The sequence below is a fragment of the Marmota flaviventris genome, chromosome 1, assembly GCF_047511675.1.
Source record: "Marmota flaviventris isolate mMarFla1 chromosome 1, mMarFla1.hap1, whole genome shotgun sequence".
NCBI lineage: Eukaryota > Metazoa > Chordata > Mammalia > Rodentia > Sciuridae > Marmota > Marmota flaviventris.
The window spans coordinates 153,325,993-153,344,422 of record NC_092498.1 but is presented as its reverse complement, the minus strand read 5'-3'; the positions used below and the strand labels follow the sequence as shown (position 1 = coordinate 153,344,422).

Sequence of the window (18,430 nt, the reverse complement as noted above, 5' to 3'; positions counted from 1 at the left end):
TCAAAAAAGACAAAGTGCTCAGTAGATACATTAAATATGCTCATAGTGACACTAATCAGTAAAATGCTCAAAAATATGAGGAGATATTACCTCACTATTTTGGGCGGGTTAATATTAAAAATACCAGAGATAACAAGTATTGGCAGTAATATGGAGCAAAGAGAACCTTGGGCAGGTTATTTGTGAGATTATGTAAATCGACACACCCACCATGGAAAACTACGTAAAGGTGCCTTAGAAAATTGAGAGTAAAACTTACACGTGATACAGCAATCCCCCTCCCTGGAATGCATCTAAAAGAAAATAATTTATCTCTCACAGAGACATCTGCATCTCCATGTTTCTTGCAGTACTGTTCACAACAAGCAAGACAGAAGCAAGGAAAGACATAGCGTCCACCAGTGGATGACTGTGTGTAGGTGATGTGGAACGTCCACTAACGTTCAATGGAATGTTATTGAGCCTTCTAAATAGGTAAATTTTGTCCCTGTGCTGATGTAAGTGAACACTGAGGACAGTATTGTGACATAAATCAGACAAGATTACAGTTTGATCTCTCTTATGTGACATCTAATAAATCAACTTCATAGAAATAGAGTGGAATGGTGGTTGTAAAGAGGTGGGTAGTGAGGGACACAGGGAGGTTGTTTAAAGTGCACAAAATTCCATTCTAACATCGATAAATTTGGGGGATCTGCTGTATAACATGGAGAATGAAGTTAATAATACATTTTTGTATACTTGATATTTGCTGTGAGATCTTAAATATCCTCACCACACATACATCTTAAGTGATAGATGTGTTAATTAAGAGGCTGTGGTAAGCAGTTTACAATATCTACTTATGAAAGCTCCATGTGTTGTACACCATTTATGTGTACAAATGTATTTGTCGGTCACACCTCAGCAGAGCAGGACTGAGTCTGCACATACCCTATTTTCAAGCATGCTTGGTTCTTCATTCTGAGCTGCAGCCTTCACACTGAACTTCCACCCATCCCTCACAGCCATGAAGACATTCCACATCCCAACTCTCAAATGCACAACTGTGTCCTGACATTTAATGTTCATTTTTCTGTGGTGCCTATCCTAGGGACCTCAGAACTGTCCTTCTTCCTCCCATTACCCCAAGACCCATTATCAGTTCTCTTCTTTTTTATTTGCTTTCAATTCCATTACCTCAGTCCATCCCCATAGCTCCTGGGTCCTACACAACCAAATGTCCAAGATCAAACTCCAAACTGATTGCCACCAACCCCACCATCCTCCACCTTTCTTCTGGTTGCATGCCTCTTTATATCACTTCTTTCCTGTGTGCCTGGTTTTAAATCAAGACACTTTTCCTTTTTTCCACTGGTATTGTTTTGTGTCCCATAGTTATACCACATGGTTGTAAAGACTCATACTTAGTCTTAATATCTAGAAGTGTACATCTTTTAGTTTGCTTTTCCTGGTGTTTCTCTTGCACTTTGGGCCATCACGGCCTCCTTAGCTCTCTACCTACTTTGTCTCCCCCCCCCCCCCAATACTCTTGCCATTTGTCTCTTCCAAGAAACATTGTGTCTCTCTAGATACACCTCTTTGTCATATTCTGGGCCTGTTTTGGACAAGTACTTAATCCAGGACCTGATACCCCAGCTTTATTCACAACTTCTCACCACACGTATGTATGAATGCCTCTGAGGCATTGAATCTTCTACAAATTTTTCAATCCGGTGAGCTTCAACATTTTTCATGTTCACTCTTCATCCTCAGGACCACCTTAATTCCTGTGAAACCATGTACCCCATGTATCTTGTACCTTCTGGGCCCTATGTCTTTATGTTCCTTGGCTTTTTACCCATGTGTGCCTACACCTAGTCATGCCAATGAGCTTTTCCTGGATACTTAATGAACTTTGTCTGTGTCCTCTACATTACAGGATTTGCACAATCAAATTTCCCAATCCCCCTATTCCCCATGTTCTTATTTAGTACCACTTCAATCTAATACCAGTTTACTGTTACTACACAAAACATACCTGCATTTATACCACAGGTTTTCACCTGTATGATAAATCTCACAGCATTTGTTAAGGTGACATATTGTAAATAGTGTCCTTGCAGGATTGGAGGGATTTATAATAATTGAAAGGGTTTTTGTACTGTGTTCACCCATCATACTTGCTGCAGAATTAATGTTAGCAGCCCTGGCACATCTTAGAGTTACAGATATGTTGGCTTAAGCAGGTCAAACCATCTTATCCTGTTGCTGTCATTGGTGAGTGAGAATTTTTCTACATTTTTTATGGATATTGTTTTGTTTCTCCCTCCTGTCAGTAAGAGGTAAATATTGGTAGAGCATATTTATTCACAAAATTATGATATGAATTGACATCCAATTATGCAAATGAGTCCAATTAATTAACCCATATTTGTGCAGATGAATTCAGTGACTTTCAAAGTGAACAACTAGCATCACCTAAATTTCTCTAAACAACAAATTCTATGAAATATATGGATTCAGATGACTGAAAAAATCCTAGTATTTCAACTTTCAAATGCCACACATGTGCCAGTTTGCATGAATGTCTCCTGTTATAAATATCATTCACTAACCTTGCTTCCTTGAAACAAATTTACTTAGGTATTAATTAACTCACATTTTTATCTTCTTAAATCAGTGAATATTTGCTTCTGCCATACAATCTTTCATGTTTTATGTTCCAAAGCTGAGGATATAACCTGGGAATGTGGCACAATTACTGTGATAGCACTTGTTTTCCTAATACACAATAAATGAGTCAGGGTGTAGCTCTACAGATGTGGAACCAGTCCTGTCTCATTGCACATAACTCACCATGGGACATGTGCCTCAGAGCTATAGTTCCAACTCAATGCATTTGCAGTTATTAAAATATTTAAATGTTCCTTTATATAATTGACATTGCATATTGTATTAGTCAGGGTTCTCTAGAGGAACAGAATCAACAGGAAGTACAATTATAAAAGGATAATTTATAAGATTGGCTTATATTACTGGAAGGTGGATAGTCAACAATGGCCATCTGCAGGTCAGACAGCTGGAAGGAAGAATCAGTAGATGCAAAGTCCAGGAGGTTGAAGCCTGGGCCTGAACAAGAGAGATTAGCAGTGCTACTCTAGTTTGAAACCAAAGGTTTCTGGAGAATCACCTTTGGAAGAGTAAAGAAGCAAGAGTCTGATATCCTCAGATGATGGTAGCAGCAATCAAGAACCCATTCAAGAAAAAGTCAACCATGCATCTGCTGCTGCTTCCTTGTTCTTCCAACTTTTATTCCATCCAAGTCATCATCATATTTGGTGCAGCCCATTCTTAGGGAGGGTCTCCATTTCAGTTGGCTATCCCACATGCCAACCATTTCTAGACACATAGACATACCCATAATCCTCTTAATCCTAGGTATCTCTTAATCTGATGAAGCTGACAATTCAAATTAACCATTACACATGTAGAATAAATATTTATAATCAATGGGAAACTTTTTTTCCAATAAGAAATTCCAAAATACTACTAGTTTAGAAGATAGTAGGAATATAGAAAAACAAATAGAAAAAAAAAAAAACAGAACTTGATTAATAGAAGAACTCCACTTACTAGCTTTAGGGAAACATGGTGGTTCATGGCACCCTCTCTTTAAACACTGACAATTTCAAAACCCCTCTCTGCACCTAATCAGAGTAAGACTTTGAGACTTAACCTCTGTGTACCCAAATTCTCCTTGTAATCATGAAAGTAATCTCAGCCCCTGCTTCATGTTGAGAAGATTAAAAAATCACCATGTGCTGCATTTAGAGCAGGGATTTTTACACATTTTGTGGTTTAATTCTTAATTAAAGCATCATGAAACCTGCTAGTGAGAATGAAACCTTAAGTTCAATTTTGCAATTCCCACTTGAGAGAGGGCAATGTTGGATTTTGGTTGACAGGACACAGATAGCCCAGAACTCCCATTCCCCTGCAGGACCCTCTGGGAACTGGCAGGATGGCAGCCAGTGATGAGGCTGTAGGAATCATCTTCCTGTCACAGACTGTGGTTGGAGTTCTGGGCAATTTCTGTCTTATCTATTACCTGTTATTTTCTTCACTGGGTGCAGGTTAAGGCCTACAAATTTGATTCTTAAGCACTTGATGTGGTCAATTTGTTAATTCTCCTGCATAAAGAAAGTCCCCAGACAGGGGCACTTTTCAGTTTGGAAGTCTTCCTTGGTGATTTTGGATGTAAGCTGCTTTTCAATGTTAACAGGATGGGCAGTGATGAGTCCATTGTTACCATATGCCTTCTAAGTGTCTTCCAGGCTACCATCTTCAGCCCAGTGAATTCAGATGGGCAGAGCTTTAAAGTGAAAACTCCCAGTACATTGGTGCCTCCTTATACCTGAGCTGGATCCTGTAACTCCTTGTAAGTATGCCTTTCTTACTTACATGACTGGGAAAGGGAGCTACAAAAATGTCAAGATCTTGGTAGATTTTCTGGTGCTCTAATGACAAAGCCCTAGAATCATTGCTTGCAGCAATCCTGTCACTCCCTGATGCTGTGTGTGTGTGTGTGTGTGTGTGTGTGTGTGTGTGGAAGCGGGGGTGCTCATGCTCTAGGCCAGCAGCTCCATGGTGCTCATTCTGCACAGGCATTACCAGAGAATGCAGCATGTCTGCCCAGGTCCTCCCCTGAGTACAACAAAACAATTCTTGTCCTAGTGAGCTCTTTTGTATTTTTATACACTTTCCAGTATCTTAAATAATCCCAAATTGTTCCTGATAATTTTGGCTGCAATAATCTCTGGGTGCTTCCCAGCTTTCAACCCCTTTTTGCTAATAATCAAAGACACCAGCACATTCAGGCTAGTTTGCATGTATAAAAAAAATCTTAAATTTCTAATTTATGAGGAAAATGTAAAATATGTACTCTATAAGGTTTTGTACAATTTGTCATATCATTTGTGAGTGGTGGTTTAGACAGATACCCTCATATGTTATAAATGTGTGTGTATGGTTTTATATGTGTTTGTGAACATGAACATGCACACATGCATATATCTTGATTGTTATGATCTGTCAATAATAATTCTGAAAAATTATATGTAAATTTTATACTTAATTAAAACTATTTCAAACTGATTTCACATAATTTCATATTTTCTTGTTTTTCTGATAGAGTAGTCATTTTAAAAATGTGGAAAGAATTTTTCATTTGTCTACTTTCATGTTTATGTCTTAGCTCTGTGTCTTTGAAGAATTTTCCAAGTTAATGTACTCCAATGATATTTGCCTTTAGCAGGTAAATTTAGTTATTTTTAATACAGTATAAGGAAAGTAAAAAGAGAAACAGAGACAAGATGCAGCAGAAAGGTAGTTGCTCGTCCAAGCAGCTGCATTTATTTATACCAATAGGTTACATTAGGTCATTACTGCCATAACTACATTATAGTTTATGGTATCAGTAAAGTGGCTTATTCTGCAGTTACATTCTACAGTTACAATATGCAATGTTAGGAGCTTTGTGCAGCTCTCAAGAAAGTCCATTGTCTGAAGTTACTGTTAGATGGGCAGATCCAGGATCAGCAGAGCTCAGTGAAACATTGTGGTTATCTAGCAAGCAAGTTCCTTTATTCACAGGAGCTATGTGCCTGAGATCAAAGTCAAGGCTGATAAGACTATAGAACAGAGCAGGGCATTGCCATTACAGCTAGATGGTTCACATGTATTCGTTATCTTACTAGTTCCTAGTAAAAAAACTGCAGGACATTCTAAGGGTAGTAAAATAGTGTTTGTTACTCCCGAGGAGTTTGCTCACCAGAGGAATGTTCCTCTATAATATTTCCAAGATCAGAATCCCTACAATATAGAAATGGGCAGAATGGGAAGCAATTGTCCACTAAAAACCCCTGCTCTGTTTCATATATTTCATGTCCACCTTGATAATATACATTAGGTGTAATTTTTTATTGTTACAAATGATTTTTAAATCACCAATAAACCATCAAAGCAGCTTTATGTACAAATCAGTCATAAATTACTAAGTAAAATTTTATAAAGTATATACACTTTTGCCTTCAGCTTCTTCTACATCAAAATACAATCTTGTCCATCTCAAAGATTCCTCTTTGTGCCTCTACCATAATCATATTCAACAGGGACCAGTATGTGACATTAAATACCATAGATCACTTTCATTTTTTGTACTTTCTATAAATGAAAATGATCAGCTTCAACTCTTTTATATTTGACTTAGAAAATTGTATTTTAATTGTAGTTTGTATTTTCATATTTGGTTGGTAATAGAATTCAACTGCAGGAATATTAATTACTTCATGCCTTCCTCTCTGGACACATAAGTCCTCCCCCCTCAAAAAAAAAAATGTTCCATGTGCTGGAAGCTTTGCACCCAGTGTGAAGGTTTTGGAGGAGGTGGAAACTTTGACGTGTGGATGTAAGTACAAGGTGGCTGGGTCATTGAGAGGTCATGCTTAAAGGGATAAATGGTAATGTCTGGAGTATATCAGTTCCCATGAAATTGGGCTGTCTTACAGAGCGTTCTGGTGTCTCTGCTCTCTCGCTCCCTGTCCTGTCCTGTGGTCTATTCTGTATGTGCTCCCACTATTGTGATTTCACCTACTCGTAATTCCTCAAAGAGTTGAGCAGATGCTGGCACCATACTCTGGCATCTCCAGAACTGTAGGTCACTAAATTTCTTTGTCAAGTACTCAGTCTTGGGTATTTGGTTATTGCAACAGAAAAAGATAACATGACATGGTCATTTTTTAGTTTGAAGTATCATGATGAGGACTCACCTATAGTTTCACAGTGTGTTTTTAATGATAATTGTAAGAGTTTCTGCTGTTATGTGTGTAAAGGTGATTGATTCATTGATTATAGGTTTACATCTCCTTGGCTTTAGAATATACTGACTGAGTTTATCAAATGTTTGTATGAGATTCAACCAAGTAGAAGCTCTTATTTTAATAGAAATACTTTTATATGTCTTTATTTAATGTTAATAACATAGGTTCTGTTAAACATAGATGCATATACTAAGACATATATATATATGCATAGGGAGGTGGTTCCCTTCATTTTCTTCAAGGACATCAATTAATAACTTAAAAATTTACATCATAAAACCATTCAGAATCAGCTTTTTATATATGTTGGTAGTTATTTAAGTCTTTTAAAAAAGTAAACAATAAATTTCAATGTTTTCTGAAAATGTACAGTAGATACTTTTTTCTCTCATTTATCATCATATATTCTATATTTTAAAACATCTGGGAAATTATTTTGAGAAGTTTTGCCCTAAGACATGGTAGCTATTTGAGAGACAAGTATGCCTAACCTGATTTGAAGATTGCTAATATGCACATTGTATTCAAATATCGTGTGATACCCTATGAATATGTACAATTTTTAGTATCATTTAATAATAAATACCTTTGGCTGGCCAGAGTGGTGCATGCCTATAATCCCAGTGGCTTGGGAGGCTGAGCTAGAAGGATGAAAGTTTAAGACTAGTCTCAGAAAATAAGTGAAGCATTAAGCAACTTAGCTAGAGCCTGTCTACAAATAAAAAGGCCTGCAGATGTGGATCAGTAGTGAACAGCTCCTGGGTCAATCCTTGCTACCAGTAATAACAATAGTAAATTCATCAATTAAAACTTTCCTTTTGTTTCACAGTGTCATTGGCTCACATACTTACTGTCTTCAATTCCAGCAGTAATGTAAAAAGAACCTCTCATACCTTATATCTCTGACTGTGTCCTCTGCTGCATCTCTGTATTCTGCTTTAAGGGCCCATGTAAATAGAGTAGGACAATCAGATACCAGTGTGTATGCCAGTGTATAAGAGAAAAATATCTCCCCCTCTATGATCTGCCAATCAGCAGTCTTAGCATCATCTTTAAACCCCAGTTAACCCAATGTAACCTCAGGAGTGACTGCAAGAGCATTCTCCAAGTCGTCTTGGAACAACCCTGTTCACAGTCCCACATTATCCCTTGTAGTTCTCAGGACAACTGCAAAATATACTGAGAAGGTAACACCATAAGCTAGGAAGAAACTAAGTGGAACAACATAACTTCTATTCCAGTTTTCCTAGAATCAGTATGTCCTTTAATGATTTAGAGAGTGTTGTGGTTCTAGGGCATAAAACCCAAGGTGGACATCTTCCTGGGGTCCTTCAGCTTTGGTGTAAGTGGAGCATACTTGGATGAAACTGAATCCTCTGTGTGGAGCCTTCATGACTGCGAGGGACAAGCTTGGAATGAATTCAAAGCTTCTGCATGCCCTTGCTCCCTGTCCATAAGTAATAAACCTGTCTCATGTACCCAGGGTGTGTGGATGTTCTGTTTCATCAGACTAAAAAAAGTTGATTTCCAGTCCAAAGTGAATTTGCTTTACAATAATATCTGGGGTTGGGAATTTTCTATGGCATGTTTTTGAATTTTAAAAACCATAGAAATTGTAAATATACCTACAAAAAATTTACCCTTAATGAGTATTAGGAAAAATAATAAGAGGACACAGAAACAAGATGTAGAGGCAGGAAGAAAAATGGCTGTTTTTTCCAAGTGACAATGTTTATTTACACTGATAGGTTACATTAGGTAATTAGGACCATAATTACATTTTTATTGCTTAGAGTACCAGTAACATTGTTTATTCTGCAGTTATATTCCACAGTTACAATATGCAAAGTCAGGAGCTTTGTGCAGCTCTTAAGAAATTCATTGACTAAAGTAACTTTTAAGCGGGCAGATCCAGGAACAAGGGAGCTTATTGAAACATTGTAGTTATCCCAGCAAGCAAGTTCCTTTATTCCCAGGAATTATATGCCTAAAATCAAAGTTGAGACTGAGAAGACTCTAACACAGAGCTTCTTCATAAGGGACATTGCTACAGCAGAGAGGCATCCCATGGCTTTACAAAAAAATTTTCCAGCAGCCAGGCATCTTGTGTCTTTACAGAGAAACTTCCTAGCAGCCAGGCTTTCTGTGCCTTTGCAGAGAAACTTTCTACCTAGCAAGCATGCCACAATCATGAAGTTTATCAGAGACCCCAATCCCAAACACAGAACCCTCATAGATGAGCCCTGTGATGATTTACTAAAAGAAAGAACAGGGGGGCTGGGGATGTGTCTCAAGCGGTAGCGCGCTCACCTGGCATGCGTGCGGCCCGGGTTCCATCCTCATTACCACATACAAAGATGTTGTGTCTGCCGATAGCTAAAAAATAAATATTAAAATTCTCTCTCTCTCCCTCTCTCCCTCTCTCTTTAAAAAAAAAAAAGAAAGAAAGAACAGAGGCGGTGGATTAGACTTACACTTTTAGCTTGTCTTTTTGTTTCATTTTTATAATAATATTATATATATGTAGATATAGATAGATGGATAGATAGATATTGAAGCTTATAAAGCTTAAATATTGTGTGCCATTTTAGTTTTTGTTCTTTATTGAAATATCATTAATGTGTGTTTAAGGAATGCAATGATTATATATATATACATACATACATACACACACACATATACACACACATATATGTGTATACATACATATATACACATATATGTCTATGTTTGTTTATTTGTATGTGTGTGTATGTATATATATATATATATATATATATATATATATATATATATATATATATAAATGATCATCACAAAGTAGTTATCATTTTCACTTCACAGAGATTCCTTTTGGAATCTTCATGTCTTTTTTTTTAACTCTGCATTTTTTCTCCCCCTCTCCTATTTTCTCCTCACTCTTTTAATATCTAGAACATTCCAGACCACTTGCATATATAGTGAAATTTAGAACATCACTGTGCATGCACAGAGAAAGCACCATCTTAGGAGAGACTGAGAAGACTTTAATTTTAAACCTTGGGTTCTTCCCTATCTGTTAGAAGACATACCATAACTATAAAAAAAATGGAAATAGAAAAATCTAAATTCCAGACCTAACATATTCAAGTGTCTCATTTCCTATCATTTCAGTTTCTCTGTCTCATACTGTGTGTTTCTTTTTGCCTCATCTTGTCTTTATCTGCTGTCTCTTTGTACATGTGTATGCTTTTATATAAAATAAATTTAATCTTAATAAAATCTGTCATTTTTAAGGAAATGTTAAAATATGATACTGAGACTACTAAAATTGTCCTTTTAGAAACTTTTCATATTTTCTTCATTATTTCCTTTGAAAATCCATTCTGAATTTACATATCCATGATGTGGGTGAGGATTGATGTTTTCCTGTTCCAAGTACACTTCAGGTTCAAGTAATTCAGGCTAAGCACACTTCAGGTTCCAGTGAAAGTGTCTAGTTGCACTTTCTTTCCCTCTCTCTCTCATTTCTCCCCCAAGTCTATACCCCCATCCTCAGGGACCACTTTCCCATGAAACACTGAGTACACTCTACCTCTGTGCTCATGCTTGGAAATCTCTGGCAATCCCACAAAGCAGCACCTAAATCATTCTTGGGGACAAACTCTATCTTGAGCCCCTGTGCTTAGAGGAATATTTGTTGTCATGATTTACCATGGTGAATGACAGCAGAGCCTGAAGACCTCGGGCAATATCTGTTCTTCTCAAGACTGCTGTCAGAATCCTGGACATGTATCTCTTCTCTGCCATCATCTCTTCCTCATAACTCACAACAGGGTGTTCTTTCCATATGATTCCCAGGCATCTGTGTACACCAGCTCCTGGTCACATTTTCTAAGAGACTTCTCCAAGCAATGGAAGCATTGCTAGTTCTGTTCTCACCCAGCCTTGTCCTGCTACTGGCCCTGTCCGCACCTGACTCTTCTCCTTGGCCAGGTATCCACCATGAAGATCTTCCTACCACAGTAACCCTGAACTCTGGAGGAGACCGTCTGGGCCACTGTGAGACCTTTAAAAAAAAAAAAAACTTGGTTCAGTCATTGAGTCCTCTTAATGTCCTTTGGGATCCCCTATATGCAGTGTGTACATCACACAGGACATTTTAGGGGCCAGTATGTAAAGAAGCCCAAATCTTCTTCCCACATCATTGGCTCAGGCTCACTGTATTATCCAACACAAAGGAGGACAGTGGGAAAACAGTTGATAAGCAAATGCTAACAACCCATCCAACAGGTCTGTGACCCCTGAGGCTTCACCCAAAGAGAGTATGTATGGAGAGGAGAGAGAAATCAGAGGAAAAATAAAATAAAATAAAAAAAAGATGGTACCAGTTCAGCCCAGCTCTGCCATGGACTAACATGGCAGTTTGCACTCATATGCTAAATCTCCTGAAGCTTTTGTATATCAGGTTACATGAAGCTAAAATGAATAGATCAGTAATTGTGATGAGGACTGATTGAAGAAATGCATAGATGTGTGAGCTTTAAATGAATAAATACCAGCTTGCAGAAACTTTAAGCCATGCGAGGACTCTGATAGTGTGAGGCAGGACATGAGACAAAGCTGATTATTCCTGCTTGTGGGAGAAGTGTTCTTCAAAGAGGTATCCAGTCTCCTATGGATACCACGCCCAAAGCCAGAAGGATGTGCTCAGCGTGTGGTCCCCGTGTTCCAGCTCTGCAGCTTGAAGGGCCCTGTGTTCCAGTTCCCTCTTTCTCACAAAAGAGGGAGAATCCCAGTCCAGCTTTGCCCAGATCTAAACAGCTTTCCACACCCTCAAAACAAGGGGAACTGGCAAGGTACAGAGCTGGCCTTGGCTGGACAGAGACCTTGGACATTTTCATGGAAAGGGAGTAGAGGTTTGTTTGTGGTTGTGAGTGTTTCCTATTGGTTCTAACTGTGGATTCTAGGAGGCCTCCAGTTCAGCTCAAAATCAATCTGGGGGCAAACAGAGCTGAATGTGATCCCTAGAAGCAGACACGTGAAGTACTGAGGATGACTGAGGGGACTCAGAGAGAAGGAGTTCACACTTAGAGAATATTTCACATTGATTTATTTTCATTCTCTGTGACATGCATGTAGTAGAATAAATTTATTTTAAAATTATAATAATTAGCATACCATAGGAATATGTGGAAAATAGAAGTAGAGGGATATAATTTTAAAAAAAAGTTAAAATGTTTTTTTGTTTTGTTTTGTTTTTTAAGATAGTAGAATTTTAATCAATGACCATGGTGGCTTTTTATCTGTTTTGAGTTTTCTATGATGAAATAAAATATTATACTATATATTTACAATTATTTTACCCTTTGAATTTTAGATTAAAAAAATTATGATTCATATCAGAAAGAATTGGAAATGCACTTGAATTCTTCATATTATTTAATTTTACTAATATTTTAAACTCAGAATTTTATAAAGCAAATATGATGACTTTACCAAAGCATGTAATTATAGTTTGAGGACATTTCTTAGATTAATAAGTGAGAATAATTTCCAGTAACTCAGGAGGAGAACTTCTTCCTGTTTAAAAATAGTTTTCCTAATTCTTCCTTCAAAATGACAAAAACAGTATTTCCATAAAGTTATTACTTGATAGATGAATGGGAAATAATAACTCTGTTGAACTTTAATAAATTTTATACAAATGTTGTCCTAGTTATGGCAGTTTGGCATCTTCTCTAATATTACCTTGAATGATAAAAAAAAAAAAAAACAATGTTAGCTAATTAGGATTTTGAATAACAGAGAAATTAGGAAGTGGGAAGCAGGATTTCATTTCCTTATTCCTACAGAGAGGGCAGCTGAACCCCAGGCTTCCACTGATAGAAACCTTGAGTTAAGTTGCTGAATAGTGTGAGGACAGACACATACAATTGTTGAATCAGTGCTACTATGACCAGTTTTATTTCTTTTTTATGTGTGCCATAGCATTTACAGCCTTGAGAGAATGATAGTAAATTTTCAAAATTAATCTCAAAAATTTCCCTTTGTGATACTTTATTTTGGTGTCTAACACACTGAAAACTTGCCTATTTTGTTCACAAATTAACAGTGTGGGTTGCCTTGCTATATTTTCTGCAATCTACCTTAGAGACTCTTTGTATATTGAAATTCTTATTTGAAGATAGCTGTTAATTCTCAAGAGTTTAATGAAGCCCAAGTTTAATCAAGTACTACTAACTGACTGACTGTCATCAGACGAGAAAGATTGTTGCTTACTAATTGTTTGATTTCTAAAATCCATTGTTTACATTCATAAAATTTATTTTTCATTTTTTCTCATTCTATTAAAGCTTTGAGTCAATGTTTAAAATGTATGCATTTCAGTATTATAACATATATCACATTACTTATCATATATGCTTTATAATAGATATACTATGTAACATATATGCAATGTATAAAATTCATTGATATTTTTTAGATTATATTATACTACATGTAGTATATATTACATATTTTGCTAATATTACATGTGTACATATCATATTTTATATATAATAGTATCATGTAATATTCAATTCCACTTTTTATTTATATACCCTCAAAAAACTTTACCACAAGAAAATATAGGAATTTCATGTATGCATGCATTTATATGTGTGTGTGTGTGTGTGTATATATACATATTTATGACTTACAAATAAACATAGCAAATTATTTTAATTGTACATTTGAATAATTTTTTACTTACCAATATTTGAACAGTAAGATTCATGAAGCTGTGGGTGTAGTTAAGTGGTAGATCAGTTGCCTAGCCTGTGCAAGGCCCTGAATTTCTCTTTTAGCACAACAAAAATAAATAAATAATAAGATTCAGAGATGAGTGCTATAATTCATCATTATTTGATGTTAACCACAGTAAAATATTTATAAGAAACTCATTAATTTCCAAGAAGGCCATAATGATAGCAGTGATATTTAATCATATACTTGAAGAATCTACTGAAAACAATCTTAAGGAAAAAAAATCTTAGGGAAAAATTTAGTGATATATATATATATATATATATATATATATATATATATATATATATCTATCTCCATAGGCAACAGAAACATTATAAATGTTTAAAAATTTTACTTTTAGTTGTTCTTGCTAATTATTGTTTATTTACAAAACAATGAAATTTGAATTACAATTATAACATATGGTGCATGTTAGTGACATTAGCATATCTTATCACCTTAAGCACAATAGTTATTTTAAAGAATTGCCTGGCCAGACGTGGTGATGCACACCTTTAATCCCAGAGACTCAGGAGGCTGGACAGAAAGATTGCTAGTTTGAGACCAGCCTCAGCAATACAATGAGGCTCTAAGGAACTTATCAAGAACTTCTCTCAAAATAAAACATTAAAAAGAGCTGGTAATTTGGCCCCAGTGGATAAGTGCCTCTGGGTTAAATCCCTGATTAAAAAAAAATCTAGAAATGTATCAGTGGAAGAAAATGGGCAGTGGAAAAATAAGCTGCCCAACTCTCTTATTTTTTTTTATACCAGTGATTGAACCCAGAGGAACTTAAACACTGAGTCACATCTCTAGACCCTTTTAATATTTTATTAAGAGACAGGGACTCACTGAGTTTCTTAGGGCCTCACTAAGTTGCTAAGACTGGCTTTGAACACATAATCCTTCTGCTTCAGCCTCCCAAGCCACTAGCATTACAGGCATGCATCACAAAGTACAGCTCTGGCAAATTTATTTTTCACAAGGTTCTCAAGTTAATTCAAGTGAGAATAGCATCTTCCACAAATAAGATAGGAATAAAATTGCATATTTAATGCAAAAGAGTGATAATGTATTTTACATGGGATTATATAAATAATTAACTCAGAATCATTCTGGACTTAAATATAACAGCTAAATTTATTTAAAAAAAATAAAAATAGTACTGAATCAAATGTTCTTGAATTAGACTGACCAGTGGAGCCTTAGATATGCTTCAAAAATACATACACACAAATAAATAAATAAATTTGACTTTAAAATTTTTCTGTGAAATTTTATACTAAACAATAGAATGCATAGATTTTAAATTAGTGATATGAATCAAAATAGCTGCAGATTAAATGATATTAATATAGTTGTTCCTGTAGTACCATCATTGAGATTTCAGAGAATGAATAAGTTATGTGATCTCCTTGCTTCAGGTTCCCAATTTGTCAAATTGCTATAATTCTCTTCTCTGAAAGATACTGTAGATTGTTCCTACTCTGTTTAAAGATACTGTAGATTGTTCCTACTCACAGTTCATTGTATAAAATATAAACTGCAATTATAATTTTATAGGAAAATTTGACACTTAATATTCCATAAGATTCAACTGCTATTTTCTCTTAATCAATAGCACTAATGGAATAGCATTACAATTTTATTTGGAGTCCAAAATGACTAGATATTACTTAGAGAATATAATTGAATCATTAGCAGGTCTGTTCTTTTAAGGCTTTTCTATTTTTCAAATGTTTTCTTTTTAATTGAAATATAACAATTGAACATGCTTATGGCATACAGTTTGATATGTTGGCATAAGTATACACTGTGTAATGATTAAATCAGGGCAATACACAATTTTTTTCTGTGCAGAAAGAAAAAGGAAAGTAAAGACAATTACATTAGGTGTTTTGGTTTGTGTGGTTTTGAAGATCTGCTTATACTCACTTTTTAGCACTCACTGACGTTTTTGAGAAGCCAGTTGAGTTCAAAGCCCAGCCTCCTCTTTTCTCTGGCTCTTACAGTGCACTGCCACTTTGTACCCTTCAGAATCACCCTAGAGCAAGGAACCCTACCTACAGGGAAACTGTATACATCCCAGGACACACAAAATTATTGAGACTGATCAGTCAACATCAAGCTCTACTGTCTAGCTGACCTCCTACAAACTATATTTCCTCTACAGATTTGATTTGTTTTACCCTGTCACTGGCTAAAACCCCCTGGCAGAAATCTTGTGTGTTCAATATCATAACTTACAAGTAGGGGTGACTTTTGTCTGTGCAAATGTCATTGTTTTGGGTCCTGAGAACAAATAATTGTCCAATATTTTTTTTTTAAAATAAACCTAAGAAATGAAGGAAAAAAATGTGAAGATTGTAGAAAAGTTTCCAGACCCCTTTGATAACAATATAAAATCTTGCATTCGCTATGGAAAATACCTTGGTGGTTTCTTGATAAAATACTAAAATAAGCAGAACCCTCCCCTAAAAAGTTCCATAAATAACTGAAAGCATGTACTCAAATGAGTTCTCATTAACACATGAGTATTTATAACTGAATGAGACTCAATGGTAAAAACAACACAATATTAATGGACAATAGAAAATTGGTATGTCTGCATTGTAATATTATTCAGCAATATTATTTGGCAGTTCTAGAACTGAACTCAGGGCCTTGTGCCTACTAGGAAAGCACTTTACTTCTGAGATACAACTTAAGTCACATCCAGCAATCATGGTTAGTGAGAGCACTAAAATATTACGATGGAGACGTAGCTGGGGAACAGTACACTAAGGGAAATGAATCAGAGAAAAAAAAGTGCCATGTATTTTATATGTGATATTATATACTATTTTGAGAATAAGAAAATCAATTGATGAAAAATGCCAGGAGCCAAGTGGAGCAGAAACAAGGAATAACTAACTGCTGGTGGGAACTGGTGGATCTGCATGTAAAATATAAAAAGTGATATGTAAAGAATAAACAAAATGATACAAAATTGTACCCTCTAAAGTTGGTTACAAAAGTAAACTTAGTTTTACATGCACTTTGCCAGAATTAAAAAAAAAAATCATGCAGTTTTTAAAGAATAAAGCAGTCAAGGCCCCAACCCATAAAATAAGGCAATAAATCATAAATGATGGCAGCTGGATGAGCTGAATTTAAGTACATTTACATGAACATACTGTTGCTATATGTGTATGAGAGTCAGTTAATTGTTCTATTCCTCAGTGCTTATTTTATTATAATACATAAAAGTATTATCTCTATCATGACCAATATTTGAAACTTGCCAAGTTTTTACTATATTTACGTAATTCAGTATACTTAAATATGCATTGTTTCTTTGTTTTGCAGAGCTGTGGATCAAGCACAGGGCCAGGCACAAGTATGGCAAGCCTTTCACCGCTGAGCCACACTTGGAGTGAATCTGATCTCTAGTCCTGATTAGTTGTCTGTTTATGAAAGGTCATCTATTGCCACATTTTTTTTTTAATTTTTAGTGTGTATATTTCTTATGGTTGAAATAAAACTTTGTCACATCCTAGTGGCATTTTGTGATGGTGATCCCTGCTGCTGTGGCTGTTTCCCTGACAGAATGGGAATCACACACAGGCTTCATGTGTTAATGGATGTGCTCCTCTGTATTTCACCTGGAGTCTAACCTTACAGTCCCTGCACACTAGTGTGCTCCAGCGCCCCAGGAGCTCAGTTCTCTGGCCGCCTTGGCCTCCCGGCTCCTGCTTTAGCTCTCTTTTGTGTGCTAGTGCAGGTTGTGTGATTGCATCTAGCACTCCAGACAGAGGACTTTGTTGGAATAATGAGGATCCATCTTTTTATAGAGAAGCAACTGTGTTTTTACACAGAAGCAACTGATGAAAGGGACAGCCAGATGCCTAAGAAGTGAGTCACATGGCACTCACTGCTAGATGAAACAAACTCTAGAATGAAGAACCTGAACAAAATAAGACCCAGCATGAGTCATTTACACACCGGCTATGAGTGTTACAAAAACATGCCAACAACAAAGATCAAACTTATATCGGCTTAATATTTATTTCCTTCTATTTCCAATTCTGCTCTCTTAAAATCCAATATCTGTGCTGGAAAGATGGTGCAATCCTGTAATCCCAGCAGTTTGCAGGGCCTGATCCAGGAGAACAGCAAGTTTAAAGCTTGTCTCAGCATTGTAGTGAGGTCCTAAGCAACTCAGCAAGACCTTGTCTCTGTGCCAGATTCTCCTGATTCTCTAGGCTCAGGTTAGATCTCTCAGTTTGCATCTGCTCAATTTATGTGCTGGTTTTTGCCTTTAATTCATGAATCAAAGCACCCAGTCTAAGTTTGTGCCACTTTTACATTGAGGTATTTGAGTCTAAGCTTCCTGTGTGTGACTGACTAACCGTGCCTGTCCGAATACCAGTTTGTTTGGCCAAATAGCCTCTGGATCTACCCAAGACAATCTGCACCTCCAGTCCTGGGGTTTTCCATGCCAAATATCCCAGAACTTACAGCTATTTTTAGGTCTTCTGTGTGTGTGTTTGTGTGTATATGTGTGTGTATAATTGTACCCTCTAAAATGGTTACAAAAAAAGAATATATACATATACAAACACACACAAGGAGTGGGCCATACACACACACACACACACACACACACACACACACACACATACATTTCCCTCCCATCCCACTCCAAATTCCCACCAGGAGTTCAGCTTCTAAACAGCTCCTTAGCCTTGTCTGGTGTACTTCAACTTTCCAAGGTTCAGGACTTTCTCTCCTATATTGAGTATTAGTGGACTGTTTTC

At 36.3% G+C, this 18,430-nt stretch overlaps 1 long non-coding RNA gene across 2 annotated transcripts; it reads left to right on the top strand.

The window, feature by feature from the left end:
- The first annotated feature begins 480 nt into the window (after positions 1 to 480).
- On the top strand, positions 481 to 17,169 carry LOC139707244 (uncharacterized). Of its 2 annotated transcripts, none has more exons than XR_011708815.1 (2): positions 481 to 4,420; positions 16,980 to 17,169. It is a non-coding gene; the product is annotated as an uncharacterized lncRNA (long non-coding RNA). The 2 variants fall into 2 exon arrangements; XR_011708816.1 differs by lacking the exon at positions 16,980 to 17,169 and adding an exon at positions 8,155 to 8,338.
- Positions 17,170 to 18,430: the final 1,261 nt, after the last annotated feature.